Consider the following 22,639-nt stretch of genomic DNA (forward strand, 5'->3'; position numbering starts at 1 on the left):
AAATTTTTTTTTATTAGTACATGCTTGCAGTACATAATGATTGCATTCATCGCAGGGAGTTAGTAGGTGTATGGAACACATCTGAATTCTTTTTACTTCCACTTCCCTCCCTTCCCTTATCTCTCCTTCTATCTCTTGGTCCCCTTCCCATTTGCAAAAGAACCGTCAATTTGGTTCTTTTCCTTCTTCTGAGCTATTTTATTTCTGGAGTCTGAGCCTAAATGGTTGCTCTTGACCTTCTGCATTCCTTCATATTTTTCCTTTATACAAAGCTCAGTCCATTAATTTAAGGAAGGAGACACTTGAACAGACCATATCTTTTTAGAGAGCTTAGTGCCTTTCAGTTTTAGAAAAGCGAAACAAGAAACCAAAACAAAGCAACAAACTACAACAATTCCTAACCAGATGTGGTTGAAACCTGTAATCTCAGCACTCTGAGAGGCTGAGGTGGGGGAATCACCTTTTACCCTATCTGGGTAACTTAACAATTTAGTGAGACCCTGTCTCAAAATAAAAACTAAAAACGGCTTGGATGTTGCTTGGTGTGAAGGCCCTGGGTTCCATCCTCAGTACCACAGAAACTCTTATCTATACAAATTGCTCTTTATGTATCATTATTTTTCCTATATTCCTACCTCTCCTGCCTTAGGAGCTATTTCTCTTCTTCCCTGAGGTTATTTTCAGTTTTTCTCTAGAGCGTATCCTTTTTGATGCCTTCAGAATCTTGATCTGATTTTCTCTTAACTTCATCCTTTTTGTAATTTTTATAACTCTTGGCCTTCAACCTAATATACACGCAGATTCAGACATTCTCTCTCTCACATGCAGGTGTGCACACATGTATCTTTCACCTTCATTTAAAAAATAACTTCTTTTTCTGCCTCTTCCCTAGCCTTTCAAGATGTGTTGACCTACCTCTATTCTTCCTTTGACAGCTAAATTTCTGTTAACCACAGTCTACACAAGCAATTGCTATTTTCTGGCCGTTCACTCATTATTTTCATTCATTTATGAAAGAACTCTCACTGAAGTGACACACAAAAAAACTTAAAAGTCAAATTTAATTTTCTATTTTTAAATTCTTTTATATCTTTCCCTTTTTGAAACTTTAAAAAAATATTCAGTATCTCTTCCTTTAAAAAGTTTCTCCCTGTAGCATCCAAAGGACTTTATTACAGTTGAGTGAGAATTCTTGATGCCTATGACTATGGAGGACTTGAGGTGCATAGGCCTTCTCCAAGTAGCACTGATCACTTTACTGTCTTTATTGAACCCTTTCCTGGCAAACCCAAGGCCACATTGATTCCGTTAACCCAGGCTGCTGTCTTCCTTCCTCCTGCTTCTGTTTACCTCCTCTCTTACGCTCATGTGTCCCTTTTCCATTCTGTGGGGTGATACCTGGATTCCTTCTCAGCATGTCCCTCCTACTGACGACCCGCTTGGGGTGCTTTCTTACTTTGACTTGAGTTCCTCCCATTATACAGTTGCCCTCTCCCCTTATATGTGGGACAGCTGTTGCAAGACCCCGGTGGACTCCTGAAATTACACATAGGATTGAATCCTATATGTACTATATGTTTCCTATGCTCACACATGTATGATAGCTCAATCTATAAGCTAGTCACAGTAAGAGATGAAGAACAATAACTACTAATGCAATAGTACAAGTATAATAATATGCTGTAATAAAAGTCAAATCAGTGAAATCTCCCTATCACAGTCTGATAAGGGGACTGCTGTCCTGTCTTTTGTCCACTACTGAAAGTTCTGAATGCCCTTGAAATATGAGAAATGAAGAGCTTTTTGCTTCCACTTCCCTATACCTAAAATGCCTTTGGCTGAGATCTCAGGTCAGTAGAGAAAAAGGTGTTCTGGCTTGGCAGAAAAAGGAAACTGAAAGCAAAGATCATTTTTGGGTGGAGCCAAATAATCCTGTGCCCTCTCTTTCTCAGTGCTCAGCAAAGTGCTAGCTAAATTTCCAAGGAAAAGTTCTCAATGGCACTCTGTGCTGGTCACCTTTCTAAACCTCTTCTCATCATAATCCACCACTAATGAACGAAGAGCTCCGTCTGATATATATTTTTACTCTGTCAAGACATATATTTATTCCTGAAACTGACTCAAGGACTAGGCTGCTGTGGAAAGATTCCACTGAGGTAAGGCCTGTGGGAAGTTTTATGTAAAAAACGCTCTGGGAACCAGTCGCTAATCAGAAAATTAGGAGAAAATAGTAGTTAGGGGATTTCTGTGGTGCAGAGACTATTGAGTGTATTCCATAAAAGAAAAAGCTGTAGGTAGCCTGATTTTAAAACCTTCAGTTGACAGAGGGAATAGAAGTCATCTTTTATTTCACCACAACTGAGATCTTAACAAAGGGAAATGCATTTGGCTGCAGCAGGAATTAGAATATATTGTTCAGAGAGTTGACCCAGGCTGAGTCTAAAAGGAATTTTGATTTTCTGGGTGTGTTGGACTGCAGGTGTCTTATTGATGTGAATTTATATTTAGAAGAAGGCTTTTTGATTTGGAGCTGAAGGAGAGAGAAACTTAGGGGTTAGAGAGCCGATGTTAGATAAAAGATAAGAACAATGGCATGACAGAATGCCTATGATGTAACACCGGGCTGAAAACATCAGAGAGAAAAAACTTTATTATCCAGTATTCTTGTAGTTAAAAGAATGCCTAGCAAATATGCTCTCACTCCATAAACTCGATATTTAAGTGGTATGGTTTTAATTTTTTTCTATTTCTTATTTTAACTTCTATTTCCTTTAGTTGATTAGATGTCAGAAAATTTATTTCAGTTCATTTAAGATTGGACCCCAATTTTTCTACAGCCATTGCTAAATTCCTTGGGCTAAGAGAACAAGATGACTGTTCTTTGAAATTTGTTGAGAGATGTCTTTTATAGGCAGACTGAATATACTGAATATACAGACTGAATAGATAGCATTATATTAGATTAAAGTTATTAATTATATTGTTTAATTTTTCTGTGATTTCATTAAAAATTTTTGACTGCTTGAACCATAATTTATTGAAAAGAGTATGCTGCAGTCTCTCACTGTCAGGCCAGATTTGTCAATTTATTTGTGGAGGTCTATTAGTTTTTGTTTATATCTGTTGAGTCTGTTTAATGAGATGCATACATGTTTAGAATTGTTATATTGCTTTGTGGACTTTAATGTTTAATCATTACCTAGCAACTCTGTCATCAATGATGCTATTTGTCTTAAAATCTTCTCTGCCTAATATTAATATAGTTATACTGACAAATACTTATCTTCACGTGCCTTTTCAATCATTTGGTATTTTCATGCTTTCATAAATAGTACAAAAACACTGTATTTTTAAATCCAATTGATATTCTGAGGAGTTTAATTTATACGTATTGGGTTAATTGATATATTTGGGTTCTGAGTTACTATCTTTCTTATCTTTATATTTTTTTCTTAGTTTGCTTTCTCCTTAAAAATTTTTAGGCTTAGGATGAGAGAGTGTGTGTGTGTGTGTGTGTGTGTGTGTGTGTGTGTTTATCTCCCTTGATCTCGTTTCGTAAATCTGATGTCATGAATTTTGTGATGATGTCATTTTCTTAAAATCCAGACTATTTCTTCTAAATGAAACATTTTAAAGTGAATATTTAGAAGCAAATCTTCTTTCTAGTTGAAATGGATGCAACATAAAATTAACCATTTTCACGTGAATAATTCTGTACATTTAATACATTCACAATTTTGTGGAACTACCACCTGTATCTAGCTCCAAAATATAACCAATCTCTTTTGTTCTGTAATGCATCTTACTGGGCCAGAATCCAATTCATTTTAACTTCAAAAAAGAAGAACTCCAACTTGGTGTCATTCCTTTTGTTGTTAGAATAAGCGTCAGCCCAATCTGAGCAGATTAATGTGCCCAGTCCTACCTGATCTCACTGTGGTTGTTGTTGTGAGCTAGTGTTTCATGAGTGTGGCTTTGCCTAACTGAGATGGGCTTTATCCCATTAACTGTTATTATAGATGCTGAATACTAGATATACCAGAAAACTATTGCTAGTAAAGGCTGTTAGTAAAGCTCTACTTCCTCTGCCACCATCTAGAGCACTTGTCAGTGAAGATAGATAATTCCCCAGACAGTAAATGGAATGTGATATTGCAAGGATCCCATCAGGGAGGAGGGACAGGTGTTGAGAAGCCTGGCCTAAGGTGACTTATGGCACTGATGATTGGCATTCAATGGACACTCACAGAGACTTGAGTGAACAAAAGACTACAACAGCAAAAAACACTGGCTTCAATAAACATTTGATTATATTTTTTCTTCTGCTTGGTAGTAAAATACCCAGGCTTGGCACAGTAGCTTTGCAAAAGACCCAGGATATCTCTTTTTACTCTGTAATACTTAGTGCATACTTCATACCTTGTATCTGTTAAGTGGTTCCTTCAGTTCTATGTTAGGGTTGTCTTCCAGGCAGGAAAAACAGACGAACAAAAAGCAAATGCCAAAAGATTGTTAACTAAGCATAAACTGTGGGGTAGGGCTTCCAGGAAAGCTTTTACTGTGGCACATGGCTCTCCTGTTTATCAGGAAGGCTGGGGAATGTAGGAGGTACTTTATTTAATTTCAATCTCTCTCTCTCTCTCTCTCTCTCTCTCTCTTCCTCCCTCCCTTCCTTCCTTTGCATATAAGCTGGGCACATTAAGATCATATAGGATGTTTTAGAAAGGAAGATTTAATACATATTCAGTTGTATTTGGTGACAGTGAACTGCCACAGAACAGAAATCAAAAGAGTTTATCAGCCTCATGGTCTTCATCCCCATGGAAGTATGAGTGAGGTTTAAGGAAAGGTTTAAAATAAACAAATAAACATTAAAACATGGCAAGAGTTGGGGATGATGAAACAATTTGAGGGATTTACAATGGTGATAGAAATACAGCATTGCGAATATGTTTAATGCTGCCAAATTGTACATACGCAAATGGATAAAATAATAACGATTGCATATATTTTCTGACAAATAAAAATAAGAGATTCCCCATGTCTTTCCATGGTCATGCCTCCTGTTCCTCTTCTGAAGTACTGAACAGAATTCTCTTACTAGATGATGACCTTAGGCTAGGGATTCACTCCTGCTTTCAAGGTCCAACAAATTGACTAAAAGTGTCAGCCTATCTGCTCACCGACATCTTGAGGAAAGCTTTCATTCAAGCTGTAGCATGGAAAAGGTGGGGGCTTTTGGAATTAAGAATGGGTAAAGCAGCAGTTATTTAATGACTGTAAAAAATCTAAACCTTAGTTTGAACCTTAGGGTACACTGCTTTCTTGTATCTTTTAATCGTGATATATCAGTTTGGCTGGATTAAGAAACATCAAGAAAATTAGTAAACACACTTTTCTGAGTGTGTTGATGAGGTGTATTCAGGGATGGTTGATGATCGGCATGTGGGCCAGCAAACAGGAGGGAAGACCCACCCTCATTGTGGGTGATACCACCTAACAAGCTTGCAGCCCTGGTGGAATGAACCAGGAAGAGTGAGTCAGCTTGCCTGTCATCTTTGAAATCTCTGGGTTGTGTTGGTGGATCTTTTGCTGCTGCTATTGCCTGAGGATATCAGACTCCAGTTTCTTCAGCTTCCAGAACAGACTCAAGCCAGTGACTCTCCGGGGAGCACCCAGGCCTTCCATCTTGGACAGGTGCTTCTTCCTTGATCTCTCTTGTTGTGTGCCTTCCAGCTTCTCAGGATGAGCAGCTACCCCATCCTCCTGCTCTTCAGCATGCAGTCAGCCATTTTGAACTCTCCCACCTCTGATCTTGTAATTCTATTTGTGAGATAATTGCATAATATATATATATATATATATATATATATATTCTCTATCTCTCAATTTGATTCTTCTAGAGAACCATATCCCTTTCTTCAGTATTTTTCTACTGAGACAACTTGGCACAGTTTCAGAAACAGTTGGACTCTGTTGTAAGATTTCCTGTTGTGCCTTCAAAATAAAAGCTAGCACAAGACAATGGCTTAAAAGTAGGGTCACCAATCATCCTGGTGCATGGTTTGTGACTGTTATTCTAGTGTAGTTATGAGTAACATCTCTTTGACTCTGAATGTGTTCTGGTTTGGACAATAAATTTCATTGCCTTTCTACCTCTAAGGTCCTGCATGATCTATCGGTTCCACCTCTCAGGACACTTCTCTGATTTCCTCTCCTGTTCTTTACCTCCTAGCTCTGCTACAACCACACTGGCTCCTCATGGTTACCAGAAGTCATGGGTGAGTTTTCTTTTTCTAGAATCTTCTTTCAGGTATTTGTATATTCCACTCCTTCATCTTACCTTCTTAATGCTTAAATGTTACCTTCTCAGTGAAGCATAGTCTGAAACGTAATTGAAATTGCATTACCAAGTTCCAAATCCTGATTCTCCTTACTCTGCTCCAGTGTTTCTTATTTCAGTAACATATGTATTTGTTGAATGAATGACCTTAAGCATGAATGAAAACTTACCTATCTGTGGCCCATTTCCTCAAAGACTTGCTAGTGATTAGTTAGGTAAAAGAGCTGAAGTAATGTTCTACTGGTTTATCTGTCAACTAAGTACCTTTCACCTTTTTATTTTCTAATGAAGTAGTGGAATTTTTACAGAATAGGGTGTGACTTTTATCACAGACCTGTTAAGGGGAAATTTAGAAGTCCAGGATGAGGATCCTTAGAAACAATCCCACTGAACTAATTGTTCATTTTGTTTGGGAGGAAAGATACTCCTGCATTAATGGTTCCCAAAGTAGATGATATTGATGTTAGCACAATGCTGTGTAGTTTGTGTAGTTTACAGAGCTCAGTCTGTCCTGGTACTTTATTTAGTCCTCATGATAGTACTTTCTGTTATCCTTATTTAATTGATGTGGAAACAGCTTAGGAAACTAATGAGTTTCTGAAAGGCGTAAGGATGGTTCAGTGGCAGAGTTCCTTTACACTTACGCTGTGATGCAACATTTTAATTCAAGCTCCATTCTAAATTAAATAAGGACACCTTTTTATTAGTTGTGCCTTTTGGAATCTTGTAAGAAAAAAAAGTGCTCAAGTAACAGAGTGTTCTGACCCAGAGATGTAAAGGGATGTCACAGTCGAGCACCATGGAAGCAAGGCCTTGGACATTTTTACCGATATCCAAATGGACATCTGATACAAAGCTTTCCTAAAAAAGAGAAAAATTCTTTCTGATAATTCACAGCCTCTTCCAGTGTCTTGATGTCCCCACACCATGACAACTGAAAGCATAATAATATAATAATAGCATGTATTGAACACACCAGGTATCATGAACTATTTATGAATTACGTGCATTAAGTGTAATTCATTTATAGTTCAATGAACTCTACGTAGTAGGTACTATTAGGCAACTTTTCATGAAGGATCTGGAAAATGCATATGAGCCCATTTCATAGCTAGAAAGTTATAGAAATAGAGTTTACACCCAAAGAACACTGTCTAATAGAAATATAGTGTGAGCACAGGTATAGTTTTAATTTTTTAAAAAGAGTAAAAAGAAACAAGTGAAGTCAATTTAAAAATATGTTTGATTAACCTAAGTATATTCAAAATATTATCACTTCAATACATAATCACCCTAAAGATTAATGTTAGTTTACGTTTTATGCTGTCTTCAAAATCTTGGATATAGTCTACTCTTATAGCACATCTAATTTTTATGAAAAAGTTTGATCAGAAACATTTAATCTATTTACTTTTAATAAAATTTACAATTGAAAAAGGTTTATATATTCAAGTGATTTCAGTCATACTTATTTTCCAGTAATTGAATTGAGTATGGGCTTTAAATTAAGTACAATATAAAATGCAGAACACATTTAGAATGCTCAAGAACAATGTCTGGCTTTGGCTGCTTTTGTGGGCATCCTGGCTCTGAAGTCCACACCTGTAACCATGATGCCATATTGCTTCAGTTACCTGAGAAGATGCCCTCTTTTCATTTTGGCTCTGCCCCACTTGCCCTATGCTAGAATAGTCTCTTTCCATCTTCTCCTGTGAGCTTTTCATATGTCATCCAGCCTATAGTATTGACACATCATCCTCATATGAATCATTAACATTCAAATACCCAACCTACACAGATCCTAACCCTACTTGGACTATTAATACCTTTTTTTTCCGGTACTGGGGTTTGAACTCAGGACCTTGAGTTTGCAAGGCAGGCACGGAGTCACTGAGCTAAATCTCCAGCCCCTAACCCCTACTTGGTGTAAGGTGAAAAGCCTTCCAAGACAAAACAAACCAAAATCAAAACAAAACAAAACATGTTGAGTGTCCGTGTTAGTTCTGCTTCATAGAGAAGAAAATTTGGGATGAGATAGAGCTATATGTTGTCAATCCTATAGGGAAAAAGAGTTTTGTCAAATTTCATTGCTTAATAGGGTTTCAAGATAGCTTTTGCAATTATTTTTGAAATCCTCACATATCTTTTTGTTAGTGTGGATATATTTGCGAGAGAAGTGATGTATAGAAAGTTGAAAAGATAAAAACTAGACGTAGAATTTTTTAGTACTTCAGATTTGTGATTCAGGGAGGCTTTTGTGGAGAAAGTGATGAGATGGGCGAGGTCAGATCTGCAAGGCAACTGAAAGGGGGAGACCTGAGAGTGAGTTTATTTTCTCTTGTCTTCTAACCATGGTGAGCACTAACTTAGCAGTGAAGGTTGCCCAGAACTAAATGTGATACATTGCAGACAATGGAGATCTCTCGCCATCTTCTCTTGATCAGGTGGAGAGAGAAGGTGGCCGAGGGTAGGTCTTGCTCCTGTGACTGTTGTCCTCCCTGAGAGGCAGATGCAGCTGGTGATTATTGTCAACTCTCACCAAAAAGTGGACAGGGAAATTGTGGAAACTATAAGCATACCAGGGATGATAAAATATATGGGGAATAGGTAAATTAAAAAAAATTAACATAAAGGGCTCATGGCCATTAATCCTCTTCAAAATGCTGTCCTCACTTCAGACACTCTTGTCCCATCGTTCTTGACACTTTCTGAAGCAGTTCTGGAAGTCTCCTTTTTTGTAAGTATCTTTAGTTGCACTGTCATTGCTGCCTTGACATCAGGAATCGATTCAAAATATTTACCATTCATGGTTACTTTGACTTCGGGGGAGGGCAAGAAGTCACACAGTGCCAGATCTGGTGAATAAGGTCGACGAAGACACACCGTAATGTTTTTTTTTTTTTGGTACCAGGGATTGAACTCGAGTCCTTGCGCTTGCGCAGCAGGCAGTGAAACCACTGAGCTAAATACCTGGCCACATGCCGTAATGTTTTTAGAAGCTTCTCTTTCTGTTGGATGGCACTCAGCAGCAGCATTCACCACAGTTTTCATCACACCTCATAAAGGCACCTCATGAAAAAAGGGCTTCCAGAACTACTTCAGCAAGTGGTAAGAATGATGGAATAAATGTGTTTGAGGTGAGGGGGCGTATCCCAAGGGGATAAATGACAATTGAAACACTCACCATATATTTTGATCACAGCTTGTATGTGGTTTCATCTAATTTATCTGTGAGAGTAGTGAGATATTCTCCTCTTGTGCAGGCTGATGAGACAGACTACTCACTGCAGCTGATCACACTTCAGTCTGGAGGGGCAAAACAGGGATAGGGTCAACAACAAGGTGCAGCGCCCTTTAGCTTTTTACAAATGTTTTCACTTCAGTTATTTCACCTTAGCTTCCCCCTAAAGACGCTGATGAACTGATGAACACATGAGGACCCTTACTAGGTGGATCAAGCTACACTTCCCTCTTTCGCTAATGTAAAATGTATGACAAAGAACACATGTACCCTATTCAGTGTTGTAAAGGAACATTCTTTACTTTCTAGGCCCAGAGACCAATATAAACTTGGATTCATATGTGTTTTATAATCACTTCTCCACTTATCTCTGCTTTCACCCTTTACAATGAAAACATTCAGTCACCATCATGTTCTCTCCTGCCAAATGATTGTCATCCTCCTTTCTGATTTTATATATTTTTCCTTCCTCCTCTTTTCTCATGTCTTTTCTCCTTTCCTCAGGTATTCATTAAGTGGAACCTACATACTAGACATTACCTTGAGTATCAGGGAAGCAAAGTTGAATAAAAGTGTTCTTTGTGTCAAGAAAAAAATGTATTAGGCAGAAAGATAGATTTTAAGAAGAAAAAGCTTCAGGAGAGTAACAGTGGTGTCTCAGAGGACAATATGTTTTAAGGTGGAGGGTGTGGAGGACTGGGAAAGACTTTCTTAGTGTAGAGAGTCCAGTGAGTGGGGTCTTCAGGGTGAGTCATGTTCTCTCAGCCATTCACTGTAAGGTAGAGGAAGAGCAGCGCATGGCTCTGTAGAGAGTTTACCTGTAGTGTTGCATGCTGACTTTTGCCAGGTTTTGGCTACCAATTCATCCCTTTTCACCTATTGTGGGCATGTCCTCAGGGCTGGTAATTGGACTGCAGACCCCAACAAGTGATTCCAACGGCAGAAGCTAAAATGAGAAGTCAGAAGTAGGAGTGAGAATTGCATTTTTCTCTCACTTTTTTATGTTAAAGAAAGGCAGTTAGTAAGGTTAATGTGCAAATATTAACACTGGCAGGCATCTCATTTAAGACCAAAGGATTTCCTTGGTATTTTTTTAGTCTCCCTTGTATCAGCCTCATCTAGTTTCTAAGGGTGGATAAGCCTGAAGCCCAGCATTTAGTGATCTTCTGGCTTTCCTTGGGATGTAGGAAGACCCCAGAGCTGTAAGAATGCCTCTGACAAGGAGAGTCACAGAGCACATTCCAGCCAGGAAGTTTGGATCCTTGGTTGCTGAGCTGAGCAGACACCAGGCCACCAGGAAGGTGTGGTTGTGATCCTACTTCAATTCAGGCAAGTGACTTGAAAAAAGAGAATTGGGCCCAGGGGATATGTTAGGTATGGTGGTCTTCTGGAGTTGCAGCCACTATGTGAAGAACTCTATGAGGACCTTATGGAGTGTGCCCTGAGCTGAGCTGTGCATTGTAGGAGAGCCAAAGCCTTGACCCTAGGTATTCTACCTATCTTGCCTTTCATTGCTCTAACATTTGTGTGCCCAGTCCTATGGTTACTTACAGAAATGTGTTTTTTCTCTGGACAATAAAATTTGAATATTTAACCCTCTGACCATATCCTCCCTCCTCCCTCCAGTCTGACACTCAGTTGTCCCTGCCCTTTGTCTTCTTTCTCCCTCATCCAGATCCGTAGTTTTGACTTCTGTTTTCTCAGTGCACATCAGTCCAGCCCGCCTTCACCACTTTTGTGTTACACTGAGACTCCATGATCCACAACTTCAACAGCCCTTCCCCATGTCCTTAATACCATGGCTTGACCATCGTTCTGCTGTCAATCCCCAACTGTCTGCCTGTCCTGAATGTTCTCCAGGGTTACGAGCACTGAAGGGAAAAAAAATCATGCAGCCATAAAGTTTGTGTCATTACATATTTACAAGTCCTAAAATAAACAGTGTGTTCTGACTTAGCAAACTGAAGTAGTCTTTCCTTGTCATCTGTTCTTTTCCTTTGTCATAACCAGAAATTGCTTTGAGTTTGTTTATCTTCTTCTGCTGAGACTATGGAGAACAGCCTTTGTTTTTATTATTCTTCACACATAGCACATGGCAACTGTGCAGAAGGTCCTTGTCAAGCCAGTCTCAGCTTAGACTGTTGATACCAAGCAAAGGCTCTGTGCCTGACACATGTAAAAGTTAATACTATGGCAGTGGGTTTTTGCAAAAGGAAAGAGCTTAATTGAAGTTTTATCAACAAGGAGAGAGGAGGCATGCTCAAATCTGTTTGCTCAGTTAGGCAGTAGCAAAGGAATTTAAGTGGCCCACAATGAGGCGAAGTAGAAGGCTGATTGGCTGTAACCAGGAGTCTTGGTGGAGGAGTCCATGCCTAGTATACCACTCCTAGCATACAACTGGAACTTTTGAGTAACTCTGGTGAGTCCTGTAGTTGTGGAAAATGCCCCTTACTTGTAGTCCAGGTCCTTGAGGCCCTGTTTTCATTCTTCAGGTTCTGCTCCTCAGAGAGATATGATTCTGCCAGGCTCTAAAGATCATTTTTTGGTAAGGTCCTGGAGCTCCACATCTGCATCCTGAAGTAAGCTTATAGTTTTTAGAAACAAGGAAATTTCCATTTTATGGCTTGGTTTCACTATTGCTAAGAAGTCTTTCCTAGTCCCCATCTCTTCACAACTGTTAGAGGTTTTTCCCTGTAGCATCCTGTGTTTCTACATCATAGTATTTTCATGCTGCTGTGGTGTGTGTGAGTCTCCCAAAGGCCTGTGTGTTAAAAGGTTGATCACTATCCTGTGGTGCTGTTAGGAGGTGGTGGCAACTTTAAGAGGTGGGACCAAGTGGAAGGAAGTGAGATCATTAGGGGCCGCCATCAAAAGGGAGACTGGAACTGCTGCCCTTTCCTCTTTTACTTCCAACCCCTTGAAGTGAACAGGCTTCCTCTGCCACTTGTTTTTGCCATGATATGCCAGGCTACTTCAGGATCAAAACAATCATACCAATAATCATTGACTGAAACCTCCAAAAGAGTGAGGTAAAATAAAACTTTCTTCCTTGTAAGTTGATTATCTCAGGCATTTTAAAATTTATTTTGTTTTGGCAGTACTAGAAATCAAACCCAGGCATTCCACTGAGTTACATCCCCAGCCCATTTATTATTTTTTTTTTTCTTTTTTAAGACCAAGTCTTATTATATTGCTAACCTACCCAGGCTAATCTCAAACTTGTGATCCTCTTCCAAGGAGCTGGGATTATAGGCTTGAGCTGCCATGTCTGGCCATCTCAGGCACTTTGTTACAGTCATGGAAAGCAACACACACCATATTCTCATTGCTGGTTTACTTACTTTTATCTTTCTCCTGATCAGGGATGCCCAACAGAATTTTTCACAGTGCTACAAATATCCTTTATCTAATGCACTAGACAAATAGCCTTTGTCTAATACAGTAGCCACTAGGTACAGTGAATATCAAATATTGAAATGTGTCTAGTGTGATGGAGGAAAATTTTTAAATGTTTATTTAACTTTGATAAATTTTAAATTTGAACTGCCACATTTGACCAGGGGCAGCTTTATTGGAAATCACACACAACCCTATATTGTAAGCGCCATCATCTGAGGAACTGAGTACAGTCTTGTCATATTTCTCAGGGCTGGCACTGGGCCTGGTGTATGACAGGCATTCAAAGTAAAGAACGTCGGGGTTGTAATCTGCAGATTGTGTGTCTCAGACGTTGATCTTTTCTGTGATGAGATGAAGGTTGAATGTGAGAAAATTGTGTTTCAGAAGGATTTGGATATCTGAGTTGCTAAGTTTAAGAGATTTAAATTATTATTACTAGGTGCGTGAAAGGTCTCAAATGTGAGCTAGTGCTAGCTTAAGGTGGCTGAATTTGTGATAAAATTGCTTATTCTCTCTCAACTTGAGTAATACTATAGAGAGCTTTTTAAAATGTATGTTTATAAATTATCTGGAGAGGTACAAAATGAGGAAAATGAAGGATATCCCTTCTGGGGATGAAGCACTCTTGAGAATCAAGTGCATATCTCTTTATCTGTCCTTTTGACTGAATGGATCCAGTGCCTGAAATTCCTGAGTTAGGGAATTGGTTTGTCAACTTAGTGCTGGAAGCTAATGCTCTGAGCCATGTAACCAGCACTCTATTTTTTTTTGTTTTGTTTTCTTTTGGTTTTAGTTTTTTTTGCTACCTGGGATCAAACTCAGGACCTTGCACTTGGCAGGCAGGTGCAGTGCCACTGAGCTAAATCCCCAGCCCATCAGCACTCTATATACACATTGACTTATATGACCTAATAGCTTTATGAGGTGGACAGTGCTATTATCTCCATCTGACAGGGAAGGAAATTTGACCATAGAAGGTGTGACTTGCCATGGTTACTCTGCTAACTAGTTAGGTGAAGAAAGTAGGATTTGGACCAGGCATTCTGGTTCCAAAGTCCATTTTCATTTATAATGCCTCTTAATATAATAACTCATATTCATCCTCTCTTTCTCTCTCTCTCTCTCTCTCTCTCTCTCTGCCTATCAGAACTCCAAACAGCTTTCTTGTGGCTGTAAAATTGTGTGTCTGTGTAGTAAGAATTTCTTGAAGATGACTTCAGGTAGCACAGTGTCAGGTGAGGGGGCCAGAATGAATGAGGAGTAGGGTAAGCTCACTCTGGCCCATTGGAAAGGAATTCACCATGGAACTAGAAGCCTCTGCTTCCTGACTTATAAAATGTGGTGAGATGTTACTTCCTTATTTGGATGTTGAAATGATATGAAATACGCATATGAAACTACTTTATGAAATAGGAAGGGTTTCATGCTAGGCAGGTGTGCTTGGCTGCCTGAGAATCTAATATATTGGTGGAGTGTCCATCAGGGAGTGTCAGGTCTCAGAGACTTCACAGTGGTTTGCCTGAGTTTGGGGGAAATTCTGACCTATTTCCTGCAGCTTAAGGACTCATTTTCTTGTAGGATGAAAGAGAAGCCTGGGGGCTTCTTATTTCCCCAACTTAATCTTCTTTCTTATGCTCCCACATTTTTTTGTGTCTTGGAATTGCCTCAATCCCAGGGCAACCCAATTTCTAGGGAATTGCTGAGATCACTCACAGGCAAGAGAAGATGTAAGGGTGAAGAGGATACTTTCCTTTTCTTTTGGTCATAAAGACCATTTCAGTCTCTGTATCACGTCCTTGGTGTCCTTGTCCCTGCTTCTTAGAAATGAACATTTCCTCCAAGCCTCAAAGCCACTGAGATTATACTTCTGCTCTCATATCTGTTAACACTGAATAGCTGCAAGCATTCTCCTTCCTGGCTGGCTGCAGCTCTGACTGTTGAGTGGTTGTGGTGTATGGACTGGAGAGCACCACATATGCTTCTATGGTTGTGATCATACTTTCTGCAAGACTAGTGGGTCAGAAGAATTATGAAACATTCAGAAATGAAGTCTTGTGAAGAAATACATTGCATCAAAATCCATAAAATCTTTGAAATAGAAATAAGTAATTCATGTATTAAATCCTAGATTGTCATTCCACTAGCATATATGGCTCAGCCAGCATTCATTAAGCTTAGAGCATCGTAGAAGGAGGTGACACTCACATGTGGTCCTATTTCACTCACAGCAATCCTGCCTGGTAGGCTTTACATCTTTATTTTATAGGCAAGAGTTATAGGCAAGTAATATGCCCAAGGCCAAGTAGCTAGTAAATGGAAGAACCAGGATTTGAAGATGTATAGAAATTTTAAAGTCCTTGTTCTTTCTGGGACACCAAGTTGGGTCTGTTGAAGCACAAATGAGAAGCCCTGGGCCACTAATTAAAAGGCGGGCCTTTTGGCCTGCAGTAACATCACATCATGGATTGATAGATCCAAGTTGTACACTGGGTTCAAAGCAAAGCTTGTGCTCTTTCAGGAACCAGTATCCTTCTCTCTGGTAGCAGAGCTTTCTAAGAGCTGGAATGCATTCCACTCAGACACATTACAATCTAGCTTGTGCTAAGAGGGAAGGGTTTATAGAAATGGACATGTGTGATGTGATGCCTTAAATTGTATTGTGATTAAATATATGAAATGCTAATCCAGTTCCATACTCTCTGTAACACCCCCCCCCCATCTATTTCCCTTCCCTCCTCTCCTTTCCCTCCCTCCCCTCCCTTCCTCTCCCTCCCCTTCTCTCCCTCTCCCTTTTTGGTACTAGAGATTGAATCCAGCGGTGTTTTACCTCTGAGCTACATTCCAAGCCCTTTTTAAATTTTGCAATGGGAACTCAGTAAGAGACCTCGAACTTTCTGTTCTTCTGCCTCAGTCTCCAGAGCAGCTAGGATTACAGGCATGTGCCACCATGCTTAGCTGCAGTTTCTTCTCAGTTTGGTCCCCTCTTTTCACCATAAATGTCCTCACATGGAACTGGACATCTGGGGCCAGTAGCATAAAGTACTGAACCGAGGCTTGATGCTTTTCTTTTCCATGTTCTTACTTCCTTCTTCAGGGATTCTTGAAAGCATAAAATGTACAATATGTATTGCCAATTAGGTCATTAAAATTTCAAATGCCTCTAAGTCATTACAGATTTCCTGACATCTATCTATCTATCTATCTATCTATCTATCTATCTATGTGTCTCTCTGTCTCTGGCTCTCCTGTACTGTCAGTACTAGGGATTGAACAACCCAGGGCCTTTGCACTGAGCCACATCCCCAGCTCCCCTTTTTAATTTTTTTAAAATTTTGAGATCCAGTCTTGGTGAGTTGCCTAGGCTGGGCTCCAACTTGGTGATCTTCCTGCTTTAGCTGCCCATAGTTCTGGGAATACAGCCATATGCCACCACATCCATGTCCGTTATGATATTTTAAGGATGGTTTTTCCACTACAAGGCAAGCATAGTGCTTTAAAGATCTCAAGTTGCATAACCTTTTTATTTCCTACAGAGTGATCCAGGCACTATGTGTATTCTTTTGTAACTTGCTGAATTTCATTCATGCTGTATCTAGTGTATTTTCAGAGCTGTAAAATATACCACTTCATAGATATACCACAATTTGTCTATTTTACAGTTTTTCTTGGGATGCTGTGTCATAAGATATGTATATCTTCAAAATGAATAGATAATGCCACAATGTATTTGAAACAAATTATACCTCCTTGTACTAGTAGCAGTGAAGAAGATTTAGTTAATATATAGCAAACATTAAATCCAATTACCTCCTGCAGAATTCAATATATTCTGGCTACATCATTCTACTGACTCTCAGGAAATTTGGATGCCTTTTTATATTATAAGGCTAGGAAAGGAAATTGGGGTAGCATACTAGAATTTATAGAATTATAGATTATAGATTATTATCACTAATAATTTTCCCATTAGTAAATGTCACAAAATTTGTGTGTTTGAATGTCATTTTAGTATTTTATTGATGTACAAAATGATTAGCATATGGTTAAGATTTCAAGCTCTCAAATTACCTGGGTTCAAATCCTGACTCCTACCCTTCTGTCTTTTGTAATCCCAGCCAGATAACCTATCTGCAGGGTCACTTTCATCATTTTCTGTCTTAATTTGAACAGTAGAAATAGGGCTGCATGTAAGGAGCATGTGTCCCTTGGTCTTTGCTTCCTGTGGGCCTACTATGTCATCTAAGTCCATGATATACCATTTGTAATCTATTCCATGTGTACTTTAAGACCCCTGCTTGACAGAATATTTTTATACATGTTATCACTTAAATGCCCACTTCCTAAAGAGGAAATTTTCAGTGGAGAGAGACAAAGCCACCTCATTTGCTTTGGCAATTATTGGCATTTTGATCAACACATAGCATAGCACATGCGTGTGCATACACATACAGCATTTGTTAGCACTTTCTTTACACTTCAGCTTCCAGAATTATTCTCCAAATAACAGAGCATCCAGAGAGAGAGGTAGACCTTGAGCTGATTGTCTTGATTCATCCTATTTTAGGTGCTGTAATACAGAGATAATGAGGATGTATACACTGATTATATTTTTAAGTACATAATTGTATTCTTTGCTATCAACTGAATGCTTTCTGCTCTCAAGAATGTAGAATAGTTCAGTAACCTATAGGCCTTCAGGAATAGTGGGATTTTGTTCTGTTCTTCCATGAAGGGAATAGTTGAAAGAGACCCAGCTTGTAATCAGCAAAAGGAAAAGTGGTTTCCACCAAGACATCATGACCAATGTATCATTGTACACCAGCCTTTTCCAGCTTTCATCAGTGGTCAGAAAGCCGTGGGTCATATTAAGGTATTAATCTGACTGAAGAAAAGCATTTTGTCCTCTGTCCTTGTGAGACCAAGAATGGTTGATTATGGAAAATTTAACATTTATTCCCTCATTTTTTTTCCTAGCTATAGTATTTAATTTGCATTTTTAACTGTGTAACTTTTTAAGTTGTTTTTACATTTCTTAGGACTATACCAAGTTCTGTACATTTATCATTGAGATTAAGGTTTCTTGTTTAACAGTGATTCATCTTTTTAATTTATAGCCTATATCTTGATTCTGATGTTTGGATTCCAAAAAGATACTGAAGGAGGAGAAAGGCCAATGGGAAGTTACTTGGGGAGGGGGATCGCAGGAGGAAGTGTTGATGTAGAAAGCAAGGGAGTGATTTGAATTTGCACCTTTGAGATTGAGGTTTGTCATACTTATGTGGTTGAAGGGAGTTTTTCTAGTGAAAGTTTTTGGCATCAATTTCAAAGAGACCATTTCCCCAAAGAGGGATTAAAAGCTACTGCTCCAATGGTTTCCTAGTGTTGAATCACGACTTGGATATGTGTGATCCTGACACGCATGAAGAGATCTGTGCCGTTAGTCCCCATAACTAGACAAACGGTGCAAGGCAAAGCAAAAAATAAATGTTATAACAAATCTTCAGACTAATTTGTACAAAGGCCCTCCCAGACCATGAAAATCTTGCCTCTCTCATACATGTGACAGCTCCTAACTGGGCTTTCTTAAAAAGGGCTCTGTGTTATCTTTGAATAAAAGACAAAGGAAGAGAGACATATGTATTGGGTTGGGTGGTAGGCTAAAATAAAAATGTGAGAATGGAGATGAAAAAATAGTTATTTTTAGCCATCAATATTAGAAAAAAGCTGCAGCTGATGTTTGAACACCGGTTGCATCGACACTGGGCTTAGTGAAGGATGTTATTCACCTCCTGGAAGGCACCTCTTTTGGTGCTTATCTGGGAAAAGCAGGCTGAAGCTATGAGGCATAACTTTGTCATCAGGAACCAACAGTCTTCAAGGCCAACTGACTCACGAGGCTCCTGGTGCCCAGCACACCTTCCTCTCAGTTCTAAGGTGTGTTTCATTAGGGTTAGAATGTCCTGGCCAACATCAAGGAAGATGTGGGGTCTGTCAAGACTCAATACCTATGCACAATCCCATTTTCCAGAGTCAGCACAGTTACCATGGACCTCAGTGAAGCCTGAGAACATCCAGAAAATCCCGTGCACCTTTTTGCCTCTTCTGCTTCTTTCTGCTCATTAAGTTCACTCCCTTGACTTATCTCCAGGTGTATTAATTTCTTCCATCGTTGTGTAGTTTTTCCTCTCATCTAATTTGGAAAATGAGAAATAGGAAAGAAATAAGGGTAAACTAGAGATTTTCCAATTATGCCATAGGGATCAAAGGACCATTTCTGTACTCACTGAAGAAATCTACTCAGTGGTGCTATTTGTCACTATTAAATTCAAAAATAGACCTGCCAGAATGAAGGAAAACCCTAGAGTCACCTCTTATACCACACAAATAGCATGATAGATTATTATCATTAAAAAATCATTAATGAATGATGAACATAAATTTTGGGATATAAATTAGACAAAAAAACATGTTCTTGTCTTCAGGTATCCTTTTGCAGCTCAGGACAGAGAAGATCCCTTCATCCAGGCTTTTCACTGAAATTTTAAAATTACTGATGTTTAAAAGTTACTCTCAGGTATCATGATCTTTTATTTGATTATAACCTCACCTGACTGCCATCACCCCTCCCATTACCCTTGATCAGCCTTGTCATTGAACTCAGATTCATGCTGGGAGGGTTTAAAATACTTTTAGAGAAAGTAAAATATAAAGAGAGACCTGGAGGTGAATAATAATTAACCAAATGAAAGAGGACGCTAAAATGAATGAATGACACGGTCTTTTCAGGGCAGCTGGAGCTTAGTGTATGGGAAGGAGGACATAGGGAAAAGCCAGAACAAGGCCACTGGATGACATCACCAGCAGTAGAATGGATTCAGCTATACCACAAACAGAGCACCTACATTCATGAGTGGGCAGAGGAGGTTCATAATGTGGGTGAAGGTATATGAAGCGGAAAAGCCCTAGGATCTACTTTTAAGCTTTCCCTTTAGTTTCTCTCTTGTTGCCTCTCTATCTTTTCTCTGTTTCAGTACAGTGTGACCCAATATAAGTAGAGAAAACGAGACTAAAAGTTATGGGATGAAGGAGGAAATGAATAATTGTCTATTGCATGTTTTGTCCATCTGAAATGGAATTATGAGATCTGAACCCTGGCCCTTTTCCCTTCAGCTCTGTGGAGGAATGATCCACAAAAGCTGCCTGTATTTACAGAGTATGATGTGATGTTTACAGTGTGTATACCTTGTAAAATCAGTACCTTAAGCTGATGTACTTATCTGTCTCCTAACGTAGTTATCCTCTTTGAATGTAAGGTGAAAACATTCGTGATCTATTCTCCTGGCTTCTCTGCCTGGCCTTCCAAGACTCCACCAGCTCTTGCTTCCTTTCTCTGGTGCGCTGACCTTTCTTTGACACTCTCCCTTGCTCATTCTTTCTCTTCTGCCCAACATCTTACTGTCTGAGTGCTGGGCAGCTCCAAGGCTTGCCTTCTTCTCACGCACTATGCCTTCTCTTTGCAGCCTTGTCCTGTTCACTGCACCAGTCGCATCTGTATGCTGATGACAGACCCATTATTACCTGGAGCTCTGACCTTCCATCTAAGCTCCAGGCTCATATATTCAATTAAACGTCTTCATTTACGTATCTCATGAGTACCTCAAACTCAACTTTCTGGCACTCTGCTTACAGTTCTCTCACCTACTCCGAACTCCGAACTCCAGTGTCCGCTGTCTCTATAATGACATCATTATTCACTGACTTTCCTGACCCAGAAATCTGGGAGTAGTTCTTGAATCTTCATCTCTTCTGAATGAGTTTTTAGTGGACTTGTTTGGAATTTTCCAGAATCTTTTAAATAATTCACACGTATCAATTCCCACTTCCTCACTAGAAGTCCAATCCTCAGTTTTTCTTGCAGTGTAGATGGACGCAGGCGATCTGGTCTTGCCTGTCAGATGCTTCCAAGTGTGGCTTGAGTTGGGTGTTCTCCAGGTTTAGGTGGAGCTTTCATCTTATCAGAGCAACGGGCTTCAGAGGTGCCTGGGTTTTAAGCAACAGCAGCAACCGCAGAGTAGAATTCCTGGCACCCAAGGTGGTGTTATTGCTGCAGTTTTAGTGATTGCAGTGCAGTCAGGTTTTGAAATCCTGTGTTTGGTCGCAGAAGCAGTGAGCTTACTTACTCTGAAAAGTTCCTTTGCATGGTTTGTGTGTGTGTGTGTGTGTGTGTGTGTGTGTGAGTGTGTGTGTGTGGGTAGGTGGGTGTGTGGGTGGACGAGGAGGTGTGGGAATTTGGTGGTGACCTTTTATGTGACTTCAGAACAGACTGTGTTCCTTCAGCCTTTCCAATAATCTCTGGAGGGTTAATGTTTTTATTAAACTCCCTTTCTGGTTAAGTTAGCCAGAGTAGGTTCTGTTGTCTGCAGTAAGAATCTTGAACAGTTCAAAATTATTACTTCCTGTCTGTAGTGAGTTTAGCTGTTTTCTGAGCTGTGTGACAGGTACAGAAAAGGATGTGATGAGCAAGGACTAGAAACAGACAAAGTCTGGGGACTGCAAGGCTTGTGGTTCTAGGGGTTATTTGATCTCTTTGTCCTCCTAAGAGAAGGTTTCTGTGTATCAAGTAAATTATGTGCAAATATTCCGAAATGCAGGGCAGAGTAATGGAAAGAAAATGGACACCTTAGCAGAAAGCAGTAGGGCTAAAATTCTGACTTGACTACAAACTACAGGATATCTTTCAGCAAGCAATTTAACCAAAGTTCTGGTAACATCATTTATGAGACATGGTTAGAATATTTGCTGCATAAAAATGTTGTGAGGTGACATGAGATGACCCGTGAGAAGGATCCAGCACTTAGTGTCTGAGTGAAGGTTAGTTGTTTGTGCCAGAGGCAGTTGGGGATATAAAAAATGAATCAAGTGTTGATCATATATACATGATCCAAGAAGTATTAACTTTTTCTTTCCATTGGTTTAGGATTCTACTTCTTATATTTCCATTTATTAAAAAAGCTGATCCTGATTTGGACAGGACCAGTCCTACTGCCCTTCCCCCTCTTTTAATCTAAAGAAGAATTCCAAAATTCATTTAGCTGGAAGAAGTTAATTCTACAGTATGTCTGAAGTACTATTTTGCTATAAGTCATATTTAGAATTAATGATACAGTACATAGATCATTAGGATGGCAGAATAGGAAGGTGGTTTAGTGTTTTAATTTTAATCTTCATTATTATGAAATTAATATATTATTCATAGATTAAAATTCAAGCAGTATTACAATAAAGTGTCACTGCCTGCCTGATACTTTTCTAACCCCAAATTCCACTCACCAGCAACAGCTACTTTTTGATGATTAAAATATATGGTGAATGTTTAAATTAAAAATAAAACATTATAGTAAAAGACACATTGCCATTAATCCTTCTTAAATAATCCTCATTGCTTTGAACACACTTATTCCATCATTCTTGCAACTTTCTGAAGCAGTTCTGGGAGTCCCCTTTACAGTGTCTTTACAACGCTGTGAATGCTGCTGCCAGGTTCTATCCAATGGAAAAGGAGGTTCCTAAAAACAATATCGTGTGTCCGCATCCATCTCATTCACCAGATCTGGCACCATGCAACTTCCGACTCTTCTTAAAGTCAAAACAGCCAC

General features: G+C 39.3%; 1 long non-coding RNA gene across 3 annotated transcripts in view; it reads left to right on the top strand.

The window, feature by feature from the left end:
* LOC101704149 (uncharacterized) overlaps positions 1-22,639 on the top strand; it is a 70,967-nt gene that overhangs the window by 36,398 nt on the left and 11,930 nt on the right. The window contains exons 1-4 of one of the 3 annotated variants that reach the window (XR_015443027.1): positions 1,675-2,156; positions 6,236-6,281; positions 9,255-9,451; positions 10,772-21,229. This is a non-coding gene — a long non-coding RNA (uncharacterized LOC101704149). Of the gene's footprint in view, positions 1-1,674; positions 2,157-6,235; positions 6,282-9,254; positions 9,452-10,771; positions 21,230-22,639 lie in introns of those variants that run through there. The other 2 variants (XR_015443029.1, XR_015443028.1) reach the window with 2 other exon arrangements.

This window comes from Heterocephalus glaber, unplaced genomic scaffold (genome assembly GCF_053883595.1).
Source record: "Heterocephalus glaber isolate CG9 unplaced genomic scaffold, H.glaber_assembly_v1.0 deba00001561, whole genome shotgun sequence".
Lineage (NCBI taxonomy): Eukaryota > Metazoa > Chordata > Mammalia > Rodentia > Bathyergidae > Heterocephalus > Heterocephalus glaber.